Genomic DNA, 20,821 nt, shown 5'->3' on the forward strand with positions numbered 1-20,821 from the left:
CTGACGTGGCTCATGAGATATTTAAGAGACCTTACTTTTTCTGTTTCTGGCAAAACTATTAATATGAATTTCTGGGGTTTCATTTTCCTCCTCTGTACATTAAAGTACTTGAGCATCAATATGCTCTGCATTTATTGAAGTAGTAGTGGTAGCAGATTGAAGGAAGGCGACCGACAGGTGAGGTCAATTGCGCCACTCTGGGTGGGTGAGAATGGAGGTGGGGTGGAGGGAAACCCAGCGTCGGCATTAGGCTACTCTTAACGAAAGGTGCCAAGGGGTCGGACGGACGGCGTACTCACTTTATTTGCTCAAAATGTTTTCCACTAAGCACCTCAAATAGGGATCGGGATACCATTGAAAAATATCTTCCTTTTCCAGGATTCGAACGCAGGTGCTCTGGGTGGGAAGCCATAACGCTAGCCACAGCAACATCTCGATCCCCACATTTCTTGAAGGCTGGTACCTTCCGATACCTTGAGTAAAAAACACTTTGTATTGAAAGGTAACTCTGGAAATTCTGATGATTTTCTTTTGGTTGGTAAATTCCTTCATTCCTGGACTTTCGAGAATCACCCTCAAAACGTTAATTACACTGGAGAACTGCTAAACAGCTCCTAATATCGTTTCATTAATAATAACCCGCAAGGGGTTTCTTACCGTAAGAATGTACCTATGCATTAAAAAAATTACCCCTTAAGCGCATAAAACTTTAAGGTCGTAATTACGGCCATCATATTCTTTAGCAGTTCATCAATACCTTAAGAGTTAAAATGTTGACTTATTTGAGTTCCTGAATGAAATCTCTTATTCTTCAATACTCTTATTCTTCTATTTCAAGTACATGTCTAGTATTGCTACCGTGTATTATGGTATTAGTGCGAAAAGACCCGAGTGCCGGGGCTACCTAATCTTTTGGTTTCAGAAATTTTAACTTGGCTACTGTAATCGACTTGCCACGCCCAGAGAAGCAGGTCTGCCACCCTCATCGATAAGCTCCTTCTCCCTGAGAGGGAGGAGAGATTGCTCCGGAGAATTCTGAGGTGGCTGTTCGTCTGCAAAAACTGATAATTACGGCTCAATATTCACTGCGAGAATGAAAATTTTCTAAGGAAATAAAGTGCGCTCAAATAATTTTTTTGATAGGCTACACGCCCTATTCCCATGATGGGAAAGAAGAACCACTTGCACCAGAAAACATGGTAACCCTTCTCCGACAAATATCAAATAATAATCAAGTGCTTTTAAAATTAAAATATCAGTAATTTCACAAAAATGGCCCAGAAAAAAAATTGATATGCCAAACTTGCCTTGAGAAAATTGCAGATTTCAAAAACTGAAGAAGAAAAGGATGCGATGCGAAGAAAAAGAAGAAATAACCAAATGCGTAATTAATGCGTGAAAAAATGCCAGTGACAATGCTGTGGCGTGCCTTCTTATGACATTGACAGTTCAATAAAAAGTGATAAAAAATGTTTACTTGCGTAACTTGATGTGTAAAATTTGAGTTTGTATTATATAGTTACCGAAATGTTTAATTTCTATGTGGTAACAATTTTACTGGTTGGACCCCGGTATTCTGCCATCGGCGGCCGTTGCGAGTTGAAACATGTTGGCCTCGCCTCAGGCAGCTATAAAAGGTCATCACGCGACAAGCCATTCACGCTCTCCTCTGGCACAGCATACGCCTAAGTCAATGCGTACCTCATGCTAGAGGGGGCTTATGGAGAGTTGAGCCCTCCCACTAGCATAGCTACAAGATGGTCCATAATGAATACAAGAGAAGGGACAGACAATTTCAAAGCAAGGAACCCAAACACTGTTCTAAAGGAGGTAAACACCGCAGCGGCCAATGTTAGAGAAGATCTTCGAATAGCTTTGAAAGAGTACTGTTAGAGTCGTTTAAAATATACAATGGGTGCCACTCACCCGTTGGCAACGGGAAAATTGCGCATGAGACGTGCTAGGGCGTGGTGGGTTCCGAGGCTGTCCGAACTAATAAAAAAAGGACGTTTGTGTGGAGGTTTAGCTCGGGGTTGCAGTTAAAGTAAAAAGAGAATTTTTTCCGAAGGGTATTGCTGCAGACGAAACTTGGCTGCATTATTTTAAAACGGAGGCCTATCAGCAAAGCTCTGTGAGGAATTGTCCGCCATCACTGCCACCATGAAAATTCCAGGTATCAAAGCCCACCATGTTATGAGGACGTTATGGTCAGGTCACTTTTCTGTAATCATGGGCTGGTGAAACGGCATGTAGTACTTATGCAACAGCGCATAAAACCGTGTGGAATGGAGCAAAGAGATATGCTGAATTTCTCTAAGAATATTAGATGGGTGAGTCCACACCTGGAATACGCGGGAAGCATTTAGGACCCATCGGAGAAGGATTTCATTTAGAAGTTAGAGAAAGTGCCAAGAAACAATTGGAAAAGTGCAAGAGCGCAGTTCTTATACCTAAGCAACAGCTGAATACCTAACTATATTTACACATGAATCCCTGAAAATAATTTTTTTAATTAAAATTTACGTTAAAATCACACGCTCCAGCACTCTATTCTACAATTTATAAAAGCATTAAATGTAAGATAATTTTAACACCGCAATTACACCAGGAGAACAAATGCAAAAATACTCACGGATAAGATTGAGCATTCCGAGAACTGGTCCATTGAAGTGATTTCTGGCCGCTGTCAGCTTAGGAAATGTCAAATATCAATTTGACATTTCCTAAGCTGTCATATGCGTCGTATTTTTATGTGAAATAATGACTAAGTAGTTTATTCTATCCATTTCCTCTCTCTCGTTTGTCAAACTCGACGTTTTCCTATCCCTTAGTTAGGTGTTAGTTTGCCCTGATGGATTTCTGATCGCCACAGTTTGACTGAATATATGAGTTGTTGATCGCATGAAAGCTAGAGAAAACTTAAGTAGTGGAGCAGACAGCAGATTCAGAGACTCTTCCAATTCGCGATCACAACAAAAACAAAGCTAAACCACGAAAAACTACTGCCGCTGTACATAACTAGAGTTGAGGATTGATGTTGTAACTCATGTTTTTGGAAATTTAATTTTGAGTTAGTTGATGGAAAACTGTTTTTACTATGAAAAATGAGCACCTAGTGGCTTCAGAAATTGAAAATTATTAGAAAGCGGTCATGTTTTGCAGTAACTATCGAAAGAGTTACTGCAAAACATAATAATACTACACACTATTCAATTGGGCTTGTAATAAGGGTTTCTCTCAACGTTTGGCACATTTTCTGATAAGCATCCCGAGGAATGTTGAATTGATCTATTTGACTGTGGCATATGAATCTTCAGAGATATAAAATGAGCAAACCGCTTGAATTTCGGAATGGGACTTAGCTGCGGGAGTCGTCAAGTTCTTTTTTCTCCATAACTGACTTATAATGACGTAAAAGAACATTCGTTAATCCTTGCTGCAATCGGTGACTGATAGCTACAACGGACAGTCAATGCTTCCAACTACGGGTCTGCATGCAATCATGCTTTTCCATTGAATCGTTTCGTTCAAATTGACTACGTATGCAGATAATCTTTACTATGCAACACATTTCTACTTTCTTCTTATTTAAATTTAACCGCACTTTTGCATATTAGCCATATTCCAATACATGAAGTGCAAATATTAATTAAATTTAAATCTAATACGATAATTACTAATAAAACACGTAGTTTTATCAATTATAACCAATTATTGAAATAATTTATAATAGTGTTCTAAGGCCCTATAGTCTGCAACCCTTGATCACGATAAATCGCCGTTTGATGCCTGCTACCGCAATCCTTCATTACACTTGAACTTTTCTTGCTGCTTAAGATTGTACTGATTTTTTAATCATTTTTTGCCGGATTTTCGAAAAAATATAACGCAGAGCTTTCCTCATAAACAATTATGTAGTTATTTCCATGACAGTGTGCTTAATGTAATGTTAAAGTAGAGTAAATAAATAGGCTACCTTATATTCAATAGTTCCCGGCTCAACCTTGTGGAAATTCATTTTAATAAAATTAAGAATACAAAGTAACTTTCCACTGTCCTTTATTAGCGTACAACCGGTTTCAACGCTCAAGCGTCATCATTTTAATTTTATTAATGCTACCTTATCTTTGAAAAATTAATTAAAAATTGATGAAATATATTTTAATGCTGCATTTTACTTTTTGAATTTGGTTAGTGTTGATTAGGAGTCGGTCCCAGAAAAAATTCACCACTTGCACATTATACGTTCATTATATTATTTCGATATGGCTGCTAAAAACTGCATCTTTTTTACGCCAAAGGGGCATAATATTTTAATGTGATTTCAAGAGTACGCCTAATCGATTTTTGGATGCTAAGCAAACGTATCTTTGACGACCAAGTGTTTTCAAACTACAATTTCCGCATATCTGTGCCAGACCTGAAACTACTTCACTGAAGGTCAGCACATCGTTCAATAAATCGACTCACGTCAGCTCAAAGAGTATATTAGCGATGCACTTATGAAAATCAATAGAATATTTTTGCGAAAAATATTTTATCGGTCTCGGTGTTTTAGCCGGGAAAGATATTGACGGGAAAATATTATTGGCAAGCCCAGAAAAAGAATGAATGGAGCGATATTCACTCCATTCAGTGTGCTCTACTCGGAGTGCTTAAGAATCTTATGTTTACTGAGCCCTGAAATTTAGCTTGCAATTCTCTAAGCAAATTCCCCTAGGTTCAAAGGTCACTACAGCCAATGGCGGCATTGTTCGTTGCCATTCGATAAAAATTTATATTCAGCATTATTCGTATTCAAAAAATTGCATTGCTTTTTGTCGATATTTGTAATTATATGTAAAAAGGAGCAGGATAACTTGAATATGTAAAATTCATTATTATGAAATCTGAAACGGCGAAATTTTGTGTAAAGATAATTGAAAATACTCTAAACATCGTCAAGAGTAGAAGAGTTCAGGCTTAAGATTTTCATTTCCCTGAGGCCATGGTGGTCAAGATGAATGAACCAACGCAAAATCACATTCAAACAAATGCCTGGATTAAATCAGCAGTTAACGTCCAAATTATTGCAGGGGAAATGGTACTTAGCAGCAGCAATACTAGTATAACTCGAGTCGCTTTTGTCACGTTTGTGGGATGATTAAAATACTCGAAGTTCAATACCAAAATTTAAAAATCAAATTCGTATATCCAGAGTCCCTCAGAAAAAGAGTCAAGACACTGACGGATTCAAAAGAAATTTCTAGCACTTCAATTTGAATTAATCCAGCAAAATATTTCGGAACAAAATGATTAAATACTTGTCCCATTCCCGCTCTAAAATTCCTAACGATGCATTAAAAATCTTTGGTGTATTCATTTTGCTAAAGTCTGCACCAAAATATTTCAGGGGTCAAAGATTTTTTTTAAATCAGGTAGAAGAGAATACCTAACACTGCATAGAAATCATTTTAAAAATGCCTTGGGCATTATGAGTGCAACGAGCAATACAAACGCTCCTTGAGGGTTTAAATAATCGAAAAAAATTAAAACCAGGGTCATCTAAAAGATAAAATTATCTGTCAAATATTCCGCAGTGAAGTAATATGAAGCAGAATTCAATAAAATAATTAAATACAGATACACTATGTTACAATGAACAAACGTTTTTAGAGCAAATCCTACCAAAAAATATTTTATCTCTCTACTAATGGTTAATAATTTTTAAAATATTCAAATATGTATGCATTTTTTCCGGAGATCACCAGTTGATTCACCACCTCATCTCGTTATCCACGCAAAAGTTTATTCAGTGATAACCCAAACATTGAATGAACCAGATTTTAAAATAACGAGTACGAGTTGAAACATCTGTATTTTGGTCTGGTAAGCTGAAATAGTTGAATAACTCGTATTAAGTCAGTATTAATGACTACTATGGCTCACAAGAGGAAAGAATAGGGCATGGAAGTAAATAGGTTGATCGCACAATGTTGGGAATGCACTGCAAAACATAAAATTCTGTCCTTTGAATTGCATTTGAGAAAACGTTGTCGGTAGCGCCCGTTGCTTCACAAAATATTTTTACTCAAATTACCATTACTCGAGCGCGAAATAAATGGGCTTTTTTATTTCTTATTTACGTTCATTTGCTGTCAATGATATTTATTGGGAAAACATCGTGTCCCTCAATTTCCCAGAGCAGAGTGCGCGTAATTATTTTCGATTATGAAAACGCTCAGAAGTAATAGATAATAAATCCTGAAATACGTAATTTCACCCCAAAGGTCTGGCTTTTCTCGAGGACACTTCAAGAGTCGACAATGAATAATACAAGCCCGAACGCAAATTAGCTCCACTATTTCTCATACTCATTCAATCTTTACCGTTGCACACAAAAGTTTGTAGCGAAAAATATCAGTCAAAGTCAAAGCTTCTTTCATTTAGATTGTTAACCCCTAATTGAAATCAAGACAATTTTTACACCAAAATCATTTATTTAGTACTCTATTAACAGTGAATTGGTCTAAGGAAAAGGTTGCGTGAAATATCACGGTGTGATATCAATTTCTGTTGATATGAAATAATTCAACATCTAATAAAGAATTTAACTTTTTAAATTTGCATGTACACATTTTTCTAAGTCGAATAAATCATTCCAAATGAATATTATTCAAATGGGCCAAATTTATTGCACTCACCATATCGTCAGAGAGTCCTTATCGGGCGAAACAATCTTAAGAGAGTACCCCTTGGGAAGAATTAGCTGCAATATAAATGTAAAAAAATAATATTATGATACTATACTCTAAGTGTTCAATAAATTTTAGACTTATATTTAATAAAAATATTTAAAATATTTTTCAAAAATCAGCATTACGGTTATTTACGATACGCCTTTAAAATTTTCCCCAAATGGCTGATTTAAAACATTTACTTTCGTTCATTTTAATTCTGGAATCAATTGAATTTTATTTAAATGCTAGTTAGACAGTTTAAAATTACTCAACTCCGTGTATGCCAATTGTTAAATTAGATTAATATGAAATGGGAATAAAGTTTAATGACAAATAAAAAGTTACTTTTAAACAGCTTAAAATTTCATAGGATATGAATATCAGTTATTATGAATATAACACTAAGATTTTTGTTGATAGGAAATAAGAGATGTCAGGAGCTCAATCCGCGTAACATTTTTGCATCGCTTAGTAGTCAGTGATTTCATAGAAGTCGACAGAAATGCCATGAAATGCAGCTTGACATATCAATATTACATTTAAATTTCATAATTTATTTAAATTATTTTTCATATAATTTTATGGATTTAAATATAATTTACTCCTTCTTCACCGTCGCAAATATGGTGTTACATAGAAATCGTCAAGGTATTAAGCAGGAAGGGGTCATGCCATGAGTTAAATTTCTTTTCACCATCATTTTCTCAGATCAATATTGTCTTGGTGGTTTTGTTGAGACCATGGTAAAAATAAATATAAACATTTAGTTTTTGATTTTTTATATCAATTAGGTTATTTTATTTAAATATATATAATATTACTTTTTATTATTATGATTAAATATTTACGAAAATAAATATTTAAGTTTTCTTTTATTAATTTGTCTTATTTAAAATGTAAAATAATTGCTGTGTTTCAATTTTCACTTTTTCTCGAAATTATTACATGAAAGTAGCAAGAAGGCATTCACAAATTGCGTCCTAAGATTTTCCCTTGACGGTTAAATGTAGAATAATTCTTTTCCTTCATCACTGATATGGTTACATAAAAATGCTTCATTAATTAGAGTTAGTAATTGGAATCTACGACGATGTAAGCCACTGCGAATTGAAATAAGCATGTTGTGCTAATTTCTACTGCGAGTGACGAAATTCTGACATAAAATTGGAACAATTTAATTTTATTAAAAAAAGGCCTTAAAATGGCAAAGGCCTTTCTCCAAAACTTTACTTCTACCACATCTGAAGGTAGGTTCTATTTATTCTAATAAATCTTGTGCCATGTGAATCTTAAAAGCTCAGTAGAACTGATGTCCTTGGTCCATCTAAAGCCTACCTTGTTCGGTAGATTGCTCTCAATTGCTATCAAACGAGCTGTAGATGGGTAATATATACTTATATTCTTAATTTAAAATCTATAATATGATGCATTCGAGTGGAGCGTAGGACGTAGTACAAAATAACGTAAGTAACAAGTGCGACCGGAAATAACATGAAGGTGATTAGGCATTTTAAAGTCGCTAATTTGGAAGAGACCTGCACCGCTAAGGGCATCACTCATTCTTCTACACACCTCCTTCTTCAGCCAGATGGTTCAAAAATTACGTGCTCGATATTCTAGCTCAGGGCTTTCATAATATGAAAACAATCAACATGTATAAAACTGGCCTCATAGTTACCCCCACGATGTGATAATTAAAGTATAAAGAAGGTTGTAATGCACATTTGCTTTTGGTTTGGTCAAGCGCTCATTCAATTTTTTTTCATTTCTTAACAGCCCCTGAGAAAAATTCTAGACATTGCTTCCTATTTCGATTGAAATAATTTGAGAGCGGACATAAGAATTGGATACGAGTAATTCAAGAAATTTAGAGTTAAAATTTTTAATTTTCATGATTTGGTAATGCATCATTGTGTGATATCCGTGTACTTTAATATATCTGGAAGGAAATTTCTGGGCAGAAATATAATTTACCAGGCTCAGTAGGTGTTAAAATATGATCAACAATGAAAATGACGAGATCAGGGCTATAATTAGAGAGAAATAGGGGCGAAGAAAAAGATAAATCAAATATTGGCGAGCCACTTAAAAGAATGAATTCGCAAATGTTTAAGAAAAAAGTCTCATCTGCATAAAAATGTGAAAATATATCATTTCCATATAGTATTTGCTCTCCAAATAAAAGCTGTTAAAGAGTATGAAGACCATCCTTGCAATTTTTTTCGCAACATCATATCCGACTGGGCCATAACTTTAGAAATGTCAATTAATTTCAGCCTTATGAAATAAATAGGACCAAAGAGAATGGTTTTTAGTCAAAAAAGATATATTGAGTATGAAATTGATTCGTTCTTCTAATCTATGCTGCCAATGTTCTGTTTCAACATATTCATCTGGTAACTCTCCTTTTGTAATTTGAGATTAATGAAGAAATGTTATGCAATTATGAATTTTCGAGTTGGCATAAATACTTCCTTTAGTGTATGCGACAATTACTTCCTAATTTACCGAGTCGTATGAGTTTCTGACACTGAAAAAGATTGCCTACCACTTGTATAATTTTTCTTCATCATGAAAAAAAAACTATATTTATAATTTTGTAGCAATTATCGCTTAACATTAATTGAAAACTGGATAATAATGGGAAAATATATTTCTACTTCTGCCTTATCAGAGAAATATTTAGATATTGCGGTCAGAGCCCTTAAATGGCAAAAATATTTCCTAATGCCACGCTTGGACTTAATTTTAGTATACTATGACGAGTACATAATTGGCAGATCACTGTTTTAGGAAGGTTTTGGATGAACATACTGATCATTACTACACTTCTTAGCCTCACTCAACACAGACTTCAGCCTCACACTATATTAAACTATTCTTCACGTCTGCATTATTCCTACCTCACTATATTTGGGCCAACATACCTGTCACTTTCATGCTCCTACCCTATCAGCCTAACATGCTCCAAGATAGATAAACTTTTGACCTGCTCTAGTTGTTGCCATCCAAATTTGACCCTTTAACTAGCCATCCTCCTCAAGATACTTATGACCTTCGTTTTGTTTACATTGGTTCTCATCCCATGCTTATTACACAGACTTTCTAATACACTCACCAATACTTGCAACCCCTTGGCTGACTGGCAAACTAAAAGTTGGTCATCCGCAAGAGTAATTGATTTTTAAAATTCCCCACTGACTTTTATTCCAATCCCCGATTCGGTCCATGCCTCTTTCGCCATTTCCACCAAATATGCGTCGAAAAGGGTGGGTGATAATGGGCATCCCTCACTTCCCCCTCTTCCTAACACTGCTTACCCGGCTCTCCGTCAACCACTCGCCCTAGGGTAGTTTGAGACAAGATAGACTTTCAGTCCATTCCTAACTTTTTTCAACAAGTTCTTCAATTCTACCAAATTCACCAACGCCTCCTCGAAATCAATGAACCCAAAAAATAAATTCTGTTTGTTGTGAATGATGTTTCTTCCTATTGTAGACCTATTTATTTCAACTGCACCACACTCACTTCAATCCGTCCTGAATTTAAAGTTAGAGAGTTATAGTGGCCTAAGCAATACATTTTCAACACACCTTAGCTGTGTTTCAAATCAAATATGTTTTTGTATAGTTCTGATTAACGACTGTCCTTCCTTTTTTGGAGGTAGGAACTAAACGATGAAACGAAATCTTTCAATCATATTCCTCCATTACTCATACTTAGACCACAGAAATCTTCCTTCCACTTTTCCCTACAGCCCTTAAGCACTTCCGTCGGGATGTTAATCCACCCCATAGTCTTATTTGATTTTATTTCACCCACCGCTCTTTCCATCCCTCAATTAAGCATACCCGAGCATAATTTATTCCGATCTATGTTATTTTCTCTTTATATTAAGATTGTTAATCTATTATATTTGCCATAAGGATTCCCCATGCATGATTTCCCCCCCATGAATCCATTGTGGTTTGTTTAATGATTTTCCTATCGTATCCGTAATTATATTCACAGTTTTTCCTATTTTACTTCCCGGCAGACCGCTCACCATTTTGTACAGCGCTCCCATTTCCCTTTTAATTTGTTAACTTTCCATATCTTCACTCTCACCTCAGTTCTTCCGCCACAACAGTTTCTTGCCTCAGTCTGTTATGCATCTCTTTGTGCATTTTTATTTCTAAATCTTCATTTATATTTTCCATTTTTTCTCTCTTCTCCTTTTGTTGGTACACCATGGTTTCTCTAATATTTTTCCATTCAGTATTCCCATAGTTCCGTTTACAGCTTTCGATATCCCTTTTTTATATCTTCCCTTTTCCTTCTACTGCACTCAACTCCCTACTCTCACTTATTATTAGCACTGCCGCCGTCTGGTAGTCCCTTTTTTTCCCTTCCAGATATCACGTCTACCTTCAATGCCCTCATCCGACATCCTTCTTTTATTCTCTTGAATATGCCATTGCGTTTTGTCAATAGTAAATTTTCATTTGAAAAGTCATCCACTCCCAGCAAACTGAGTAAATTGATTATCTTGTTCCAAATATTTGCCTCACCATAATACAGTCTCAATGATATCCTCAGAACCCCCGGGTATTTTCTTAAGTCTATAAGTCCATTGTGGTTTTAATACCAAGTATTTGTTGTGAATAAACCCTGCCTACTGAAAAATTCGATAGCTATCAATTGCTTCCTTTCAGCCGCACCAGGAATTATTCCCTCTCTTTTGTTCCTCCCTTTGATTACTTGCAGGCATGCAGAACTGATAAATGTCCCTTAGACCAGCTTTTAATTCTCCTTTTAATACGCACTTCTCACATGCTCACACGCGCTCCTTCCTACTTTTTGGTTCGATAGTACTGCCTGTTCTCTGCTCTGTTCTTCCCCGTTGCACGAGGTCTATCCAATAAATACGCGAACTGGTGCAACATGGCGGCCGTGACGCGGACCATAGCCTCGCCCACTAGCGGCGCTAGTTGCCTGAGACCCAATGAGCCGCCTGTGTTTGGCGGACCGTCGAGCTGTGCATATGGTGCCAGTTCTGTTATTTCCTGTTGTCCTTGTTTTTACTGTTTGTCGAAAATGGAAATTGACGAAATCACGGAGCGACGAATCAGCATCAAGTTTTTGGTGTAGTCCGGTAATAGTTATCAAGAAATTACTGAAATGCTGTTTACGGGGACAATGCTCTTAAGAAAATATCCATTTTCAAGTGGATTAAATCAAACCAAAAAATCAAGAAAAAGCCGATCTAAACTCAAAGTCAAACTCCTGGTTTTCTTTGATGTCGAAGGTGATGTTCATCATGAATATCTTCCTGTACGACAAAAAGTAAATGCTGAGTTCTACTTCACAGTTCTCAAGCGTTTGAGAGATCGCGTGCGCCGTGCGCGACCGAATTTGACTCAAAGCGATGGAAGGATCCTTCACCATGACAATGCACCTGCACATTCCGCATTGATGGATCACCAGTTTCTGGCAGAATATTCAATCACCACCCTTGATCATCCTCTTTACTCGCCGGATCTCGCCCCCTTCGACTTTTTCCTATTCCCAAAATGCAAAAATGTGATGAGCGGACATCACTGGGAAGATGGGGACACAACAAAGCAAGAAACGACGAGAAAACTAAAAATCGCAATTGCCGAGGACTTCCTAGGGTGCTTTAAACACTCGCAAAGAAGAAAGAGCAAGTGGGTAGCAACGAATGGAGAGTATTTTGAAGGGGACCAAATCTATGCAGACTAAATTTTGCAAAATAAAGTTTTTATGGCTCAGTTCACTATATTTCTTTGCGAGATGTAAAATTGCACATTATATCAGCCTATTAAATGAATCTTAAGATATTAGAAACTACACGAATTTTTAATTTTTTTAGAATAAATATTGTGGAATCGCGAGATTGTTGCAATTTTCTCTTGAATTCCAATTTGTTCGAGCATCTAGATTCAAACGTAGCATCTAGATGTAAACAAGCAGGGTGGCCGCACTCAATTTATAGGTTCTCATCCCCGTATTCTTGCAGACGATTGAGCCATGAGTAAGGTATGTGCCAAGATGGTCCTCAATGTACTGTCGAAAGATCATAACACGTGACCGAGCACCAGGAAAACCACAAGGAGGCAAGTCAATCCCAGCAACCCTACAGCCCTGATTTCGCAGCGCCGGACTTCCTTCTGTCACCAAGAATAATAAGGAGCTTGATACACGTGGGTAACAATTTTGGAACGCTGCATAACGCCGAAGAGGTCGTGACGAGATGCCTGAACGAGATTCCCTTCAACGCCTTCCAATAAGCGTAACGCGGCTTGCGCTGGCTGCGATATATATTTGATATTAGTTTTTAATTATACAGTAATAATTTACTTTGCAATGGTGTTTGCCTTCATATGATCGGTATTTAACGGAGGAAAAATTCGTATAATTACTCATATTTATCCTCAACCTTGCTAGATGGGTAAACTAGGCGGATTTCACACCATCTCTATTAGAAATGAAAGCTTGGAAACAAATGCATGGAATACAAGTGTAGATGGTCAAAAAGGTTATCGTTTCGAACATCGTTGAGTAGACCAGAAATTTCAAATCTAAAGGACGCCATCACTTCCTTTCGTAACTGACAGAGGTAATCCAAGGAGAATAACATACTCTCACGTATACAACCGTTCCGGTTCCGAACGTCAGACCGTTCCGGTCTTCTTAATGTCTTCTAACACTACACAATATTCCGCATGAGGGGAAGGCAAGGAAAAAGGTGCTCAAACCGAAGCTTTGATATCTGCAAAGAGGAATAGATATTTTATGTATTGGATTCAAAGGACATGAGGGATCGAATCTCTTTCACAGAAGCTCTTTACCATGCATTACAAAATCGATTCCTTCAGCTGAAAGATCTGAGTACTGCTACACTGACCGATATTTCCTATGGAAAGAAAATATGAAATTCCACAGATGCAATAATGTGAATATCCTCATCTTTCGCCAAAGTCTCGTTCATAGTTTAATAATTATTTGTTTCCATAATCATTCGTTGATTTAAGCTGACCTTGCAACTGAGGATCGATATGCAAATTTTCCGCGTGTCAAAATATTTTGCATATTTTTTTGTGTTTAACATTCATGATGCCGCAGAACAGAGAACTTTGACGAATCGGATATATCATCACGCATAATTCTCTTATAAGAGGGAAATTTTAGAAAATGACGGAGGAAAACCATTTATTGTGAGCCCAAGACCAACATTACGCTTAAAATCGAAATAGCAGTCCAAAATATAAGGTACTGAAAATATTCTGCATGGGTAGCACAGAAGAGCTTACTTATTCTCTTGGTGTTTCAGAAATGGTTCAAACTTGGGACCTTTGGGTAACAGTGTAATGTGACCCAACGATGAGGTAAATAAAAAAATTCTAACCTAGTTCTACAAGGATTGTACAAAAAGTATCGGTAACAATTACTTCCTGATGCGTGCGTGAAATGCCGAATTCAGACTGTCGGTGAAGCACGAATTGGCATTGATAAGATGACAGCGCACATCTTTATCGTTGAAAATTTTAGGATGCGAAAGATCTGCACTAAACTCTTCCTGATGGACGACCAAGAGTCGAGTGTCTGCTTGCAAAGACCTTCTGCAAAGGCGATTCTTCAACCCCCTTGCAGTCCCGACATGGCACCAGCAGACTATTTCCTATTCCCAAAAGTGAAATCCTCCCTCAAAGGACACCACCATGGGACCCTAAGTTCCTTCAGAGAAGCTTGCACGCGTGCTAATTAAGGACCTTCCGGAATCCGCCTACCAGGGAGCCTTCGGGTCATGTAAAAGCCGCTGGCAAAAGTGTGTCGACACTCAAGGAAACAACTTTGAAGAATTTTTAGGCATTGTAGCAATATCTGAAATAGTTCTATTATTGCGAAACTTTTCCCGAGACTTTTTATGCAAACCATGTATTTTGGACACACTCGTCTTAAGCTCCTGTGTTTCGTTATCCCACGTAGAATGCTATTACCGACGAGTCGGTTTCCAAACGATTAAGGGCCTGACGAGACCATGGGAAACCATCTGATATCGTAAAGAAACTAGGCGTCGTCCCTCGGATCGCCTGGGAGATAATTAACTCTATATCTCATCCCTCCCCCTCCAGCCAAAGGCTTCCCACTCCAACTCTTAAAGCCCAACTGCCACCGAGGCAAAAAGAACCCAGCCCACCTACTTCTCAAGGTTATTGAAAAGTCCATCAAAGCAAATTTCATCCTGATCTCCGCTTCCAATCAAACCTTTTTCATTTTTCCCTCTGTCACACGTATCATAGCTATGAATAGTATGCTTATTGAGGAGGAAAATTGCCTTTATTATTTCGATAAGAATAATTTTAGTATTTTTAAACTCTCTATTAGGTTGGAGGAGATGCTATCGGACCACGCGCGTCAACGTCTGGGAAAAGACACATCCCGTTTCAGTAGATTTACATTCACTACACCGCATTCACTCCTACCACCGCATACCACAGGCATCTCACAAATAGGTGAGCGTTGATAATTTCATTCATGGCGCCTCCCCTACCCCTCCCAATCTGACAGAAGACATCGAAGATATTGAGGGCATAATAAAGTATTAAACATCGTGATAAATAATTTAAAAACGTAGCTCCTTCGAATGTCGCCCTTCTCGTGTTAATACTCCGTAGCTATCCATCGAATTCACGTCTTTTCCTCCGCCGGTACATCCCCGCAATCGGCCAACGTTTCAAGGGCAAATCCAAGCGAAGGCGTGCCCCGCCGCCGAGAAGGGAAGGTGGAGTGGAGAAGCCAAGAGGACCGTCGCTACTCGGGGGAGCGAGTGACACCGGGCCAACGAATCGAGAGGAGGCTCAGAGGGGCTATTATCGCCCAGCCTTTCCCCACGGGTGAGCCGTGACCGCAGAAGGCATCGCGCACGACTTCATCACCTCTAGAGCCGTCTGACCCGAACGCATCACTCGGCGAAAGAAAAGAGGGCGATGTGTGATGCGTATTTCCCATAAACACGGATCGATAAACTCGTCGGATCCGGAGTCCAAAACCGAGATCCCCAGAGCGGCCCAGGGCGTTTGTTTGATGGGCGTGGGGATTGTTAATTCGGACGAACAACTAAGGGAAGCAGTGAAGAGATTAACTGCTCCCAAAGGCTAGCCGAAGTTTACTGCTATTCTGCTTTCACGACTGTTTATTTCCCTGACTCCTCAAAGTTTCCCGGAGGCGAATTTCAATTTTCTGCGTGAAAATTTCCATCAAGTCGACATTTTTTGTGTTGAAAAACTTAACACCCCAATCTCCAATTGAAAAACTGTCACACCTGCAATACATTCGCGCCGTTTCATTTACAGAATCATTTTGTAGCGTGCGGATAGATGAACCGATATTCCCACTTGAATATGTTTTACGGTGCCTTTGTAAGAGAAGATAAATTGGAACCGGGGAACCTTCAATATCACCTCGCTTGACCCTGGTTTTCTTATCATCTCCATTTGTATCCGTGAAAAAGTATACGTAACCCCACCGGTGATCGCGACTCGATGTCTTTCCTTTTTCACCGGCATTATCTTATATCCCGATGAAGTCTAATGCCTCAATTGTTTGCTTGTTGTGATAAGGAAACTCTAGAGCCTTGAACAGCAATTACCACAAGTGAGTGCGTCGTCTTTGGCTCGTCTTCTAAAGTGGAGGACCAGAATTGTTTCGCGAATCTGGTGGAGTGGACGGAGGGTAGCTGGTTGAATGAGGCTGGAATATGAGGACGTTCTCATGTGGGGAGTGAATAGGAGCGACGAAGAAGTTCTCCTTATCACAAGATTCCAACGTTACAGCTTTCTAGTTGAAAAAATGAAATGGGGGGTTTGAAGGCCTCAAAGCGTCTTTGCCCAGTATTGCAAGAAAGAGAAGGACGTTCAGGTTAAATTCATATCCCTTACTGTCAATGTATGCTCTGGAATTACGATTGTCAGACGTCCAATCAATTACTGCTGAAATGGGAGGATTCCAGAAGAAAACGTATATCCTTCGATTCCATTAGTGGCGAGAATTCGTTCATTGTGAACAGCTTTAACGAAACATATTTGCTGTTTTAGGTAGAATTCTGTAATCTAAGATATTTACAGATGATTAAAAATAAATGGCCCATCAAATTTCAGGTAAATGACTTGGTAATTCCTCCTCATATAGGAAAAATCCATATTGGTTTGGTAATTTTTATTTTCACTCAATATTTCTTATAAGTTATAATAAGAAAAGGATGATTTTCTTTCCGGAATTAAACATCCGATTATTCAATTAAGAGCAAATGAACGCGTGAAACTGACGAATAGGTAGATCTAAAAAATGATCATTTATACTGTTTAAACTGATTTATAATATAATTAAGTGTTGCTGAATGTTTGCTCAAAGATTTAGTTTTACTCCTTTTACCATATATTTATTAAGTGAGTCGTACAATAAGTCCTTGGGAAAATAGAGGAACAAACAATTTTGGGTAGATTTGTTTATTTTTTAATAGAATCTGCTTTTAGCTCGATGTACTACCCCGAGCGTTTCTCCAACTTCTTTGAGCCGTCCATAAAGTAGGTTTTCGGGAGGTCCTCAAAATAGGCATCTGTGTTGGCGATGACGGCCTCATTCGCCGTGAGCCATTTCCCGCTGAGCCATATTCTTTCAAATTTTGGAAAGTCACGGCGCAAGTGTGTGAACCCGTGAATTGCTTTGGTGGAAGAGGATCCAAAAAAAAAGGAAATAACGCTGCCCATGGCGCCCTACAGCCTCGATATAGTACCGCCGGACTTCTTTGGTTCCCAAGAATAAAAAGGATTAAATAGAATAAAATAAAAAATGAAATAAAACCATTTTGGAGAGCTGGATAACATCAAGTAGGCCTTGACGAGTTGCTTGAAAGAGGTTACCATCCAACTCCTTCCGGGAAACGAACCGCTACTGGTAGAGGCGCTGCCATCGGCGTGTCCATGCACAACGGTGCTATTTTGAAAATTTTTAGTAATTTATACTTTGATCTGCAATACACTTGTGTCCGGATTTATTCTGCATTTTTGAGACTATTCTCACTAAACAAATGATGCTCAAACTCAGACCAGTGGAACTCCGCAGGGGCTTTGGCCAATAGCAAGTATAATCTACAACTTCAGATTCCCCGGCATGGGGATTTGTGGCCGATGGTGCCGGCGACGGGGAGGCAGTGGCGTGAGGGGAGATGGGATGGGAGCGGCACCCTGCGATATGGAAGAATATATGGACATCTTGTCAACATGCGGTTTATACACGATCGATATGGAGAACTCGAGAGTGCCGGTAAATCGTGGCCCGATAAATATCCTCTAGATGGACGACATTTTGCACCCTCTCCATCGGAGGAAGGAAGCAACTGTTTGCCATCCCCGGCGAACGTACGTACCTATACATTGTCAACCCTGATATTGGCATACATTGCTGAAGACGTAGTGAGTGGATAATATATATATTATATACAAGCGACGCTGAAAAAGGCAGTCGGCTCTGAGCTGTGGTGTAGTGAGGAGCTCTGTTAACGCGAACCTCCACGCTCGACCCACTTCACGGAACGCGATGCCGAAGTTTTTGGAGCAGCGTTATTCCATCAAATTTGCGGTAAAGCTTGGGAAATCGTCTACCGAAACTGTCGGTATGATTAACCAGGCTTACGGGGAGTCAGCCATGTCCAGAAACATGATCTTTCGGTGGCACAAGATGTTCGTGGAGGGCAGAGAAGAGGTCGACGACGAACCACGGCCTGGACGCCCATCAACGACACTCGCCGACGAAAATGTGCGAAAAGTTCGCGATGTACTGAACTCTGATCGTCGTCTTAGTGTTCGGATGATAGCAGAGCAGTGTAATGTGCCAAAAACAATAGTGCACGAGTCGCCCGCGTCCGGCCAGCGATCAAAAACATCTGGCGGCTGCATCACGACAATGCGCCGTCTCACACCGCGCTTGTCGTGTCGGACTTCTTGGCCAAGCACGGCGTGGCAACGCTGCCGCACCTGCCCTACAGCCCGGACTTGGCACCACCGGACTTCTTTCTGTTCCCGAAGATAAAGAGGAGTTTGAAAGGAACGCGATACGGGACTTTGGACGCCGTCAAAGAGGCCGTGACGACGTGTCTTCGAGAGGTTCCCGATGATGCCTTCGCGGGAGCGTTCCATGAATGGGAACGCCGCTGGAACAAGTGTATCGACTCACAAGGGTCCTATTTTGAGGAATATTAGCTTAAGATATGTAAAAGTGTAATACATTTTTTTTCCTGAGCTCAGTACACTTATTTTCCGGACGAACCCTGTATAGGCGCTATTTACTTTTTGTCGACGCTGCTCGACACCCCGATGAAATAATGTAATCATTTCGTCTTATCACATAATATATTTTAAAGCGACTAAAGTTTCATTGTAACTCACCATCATCGAGTTATCCTAACAAAGGACAGCCTGCGTTCATATATTGTTTGTTTGCTTCAAATAAGTTTATATGGAAGTACTTAAGTTACGTATTCATTTCATTGTGAAGCAGTTCCATGAATAGTTGGCTGGATATAGTTAACCTTAAAAAATACACCAGTCTATACCTTGTTGATATTTTTGAAATCGTTGTCTCGATAATTTCATGCCGCTGGTCGATAGTTTAAAATAAAAAAATTGCACAGGGCATACGACTGCATCGATGAGAAGGTATTTTAGGGGACAGGGGTGTATCATTTGGAGAGCACTTGCTTAGAATTACATTAATTTTCATTGGGACCATCGTCTTGAAGAATGACAAGGCTAACATGATGTTGCATCATTTCATTGTGACCATTTGCCGTTCTTAGGGAAAATGCCCACCTGTGCCTTCCATCTCAGCATCGCTCTAATTTATCGCAAAGCTCAGTTTCAACTAAACTGCTAAGTCAGAAGAGTACTTTAAGTGTCGGCAAATGAACGTGCTCTTAAAAATATATTTAATTTTGTCTTCTATGCTGTTTTAGTATTAAAAAGACTTTTAGGAGTCCAAAGTACGTTAGATTCTACAAAATTCTAACTTTCGCACCGTATCACCTTAAAGGGCGCTTGAGAGAAGGCAGAAAAAGTAGTGGCACTATGCAGTACGGAAATGATACCATAATATCTTGCACCCAAAAATCCCGTCTCTTCCTAAAGACCATCTCAAGAAATCTACGAGATGGATCAGATTAGAAATATCCTCGGCGAAATGAAACGCTGACAGATAAAATGATGAGACCTTAGCATTGCAATTTGAAGTGAAAAATGCTTAGATGCCATTGATCCGCATGTCCTCTCCGTTTTTAAGCAACCAAAGAATATCAGGTTCACTTATTTAGTAATCTAGTTACCAGTGAGCTATGGTTAATTCTATATTTGCAGAGTTACGTAATGTATTTAATGTCAAGACTTGAAACATATCAAAGATAATAATGCTATCGAGAAGTGCGAGACCTTTGAGGCCATGATGCTCCACTCATCTTACTTCTAACCTATTTGGTTTGGTGTAGAGGAAAACTGAAAGAAGGCGTCGGTATTACAAAATGGCTTACAGAGCGCATGAAAGGTCCGTCATTTGAACGGCTCGTTTGTCGAAGCAATTTACTCTTGAAGTTCTCTCAACACAATAATAAATATCTAGAAAATCCTAAATTAAAACTAATAAAAATCCTTTGATTTTTGGGAATTAAACTCTGGCCATGTATGAATAGAAACCATAATATATCTATGGTATTAATTTATTATCCACAGTCCCCTGGAGTGAATTTCAATCAGGGTAACGACCGGTGAGTTTAGTCTGTCAGAGAATTACACTCGTTGGGTTACGGTTCTGATCTTACGTCACTGAATCATATCTGTATGCCAATAAAAAGAAAAGAACATAAAAATTAAGGTTTATTGAGCATTGACTAGGGGTTGTTAAACAAATAAAGACCACTGAAAGATATTTACATGAAAAGAGCTATTATAATATTAAGAGTACATGTGATATAATGGTTAATTATTGAGGAGACTCTTGTGAATGAACGATTATTCCCGAAAGGTGATATCTTGATGAAGTATTTGTTTCCAAAG

General features: G+C 38.6%; 1 long non-coding RNA gene across 1 annotated transcript in view; it reads right to left on the reverse strand.

Annotated features, from left to right (window-relative positions):
* Positions 1-20,821, reverse strand: part of LOC139698336 (uncharacterized) — a 122,372-nt gene that overhangs the window by 61,455 nt on the left and 40,096 nt on the right. The window contains exon 2 of the long non-coding RNA XR_011702892.1: positions 6,684-6,748. This is a non-coding gene — a long non-coding RNA (uncharacterized lncRNA). The remainder of the gene's footprint in view (positions 1-6,683; positions 6,749-20,821) is intronic.

Source organism: Hetaerina americana, unplaced genomic scaffold (assembly GCF_022747635.1).
Source record: "Hetaerina americana unplaced genomic scaffold, ioHetAmer1.1.p SCAF_82, whole genome shotgun sequence".
NCBI lineage: Eukaryota > Metazoa > Arthropoda > Insecta > Odonata > Calopterygidae > Hetaerina > Hetaerina americana.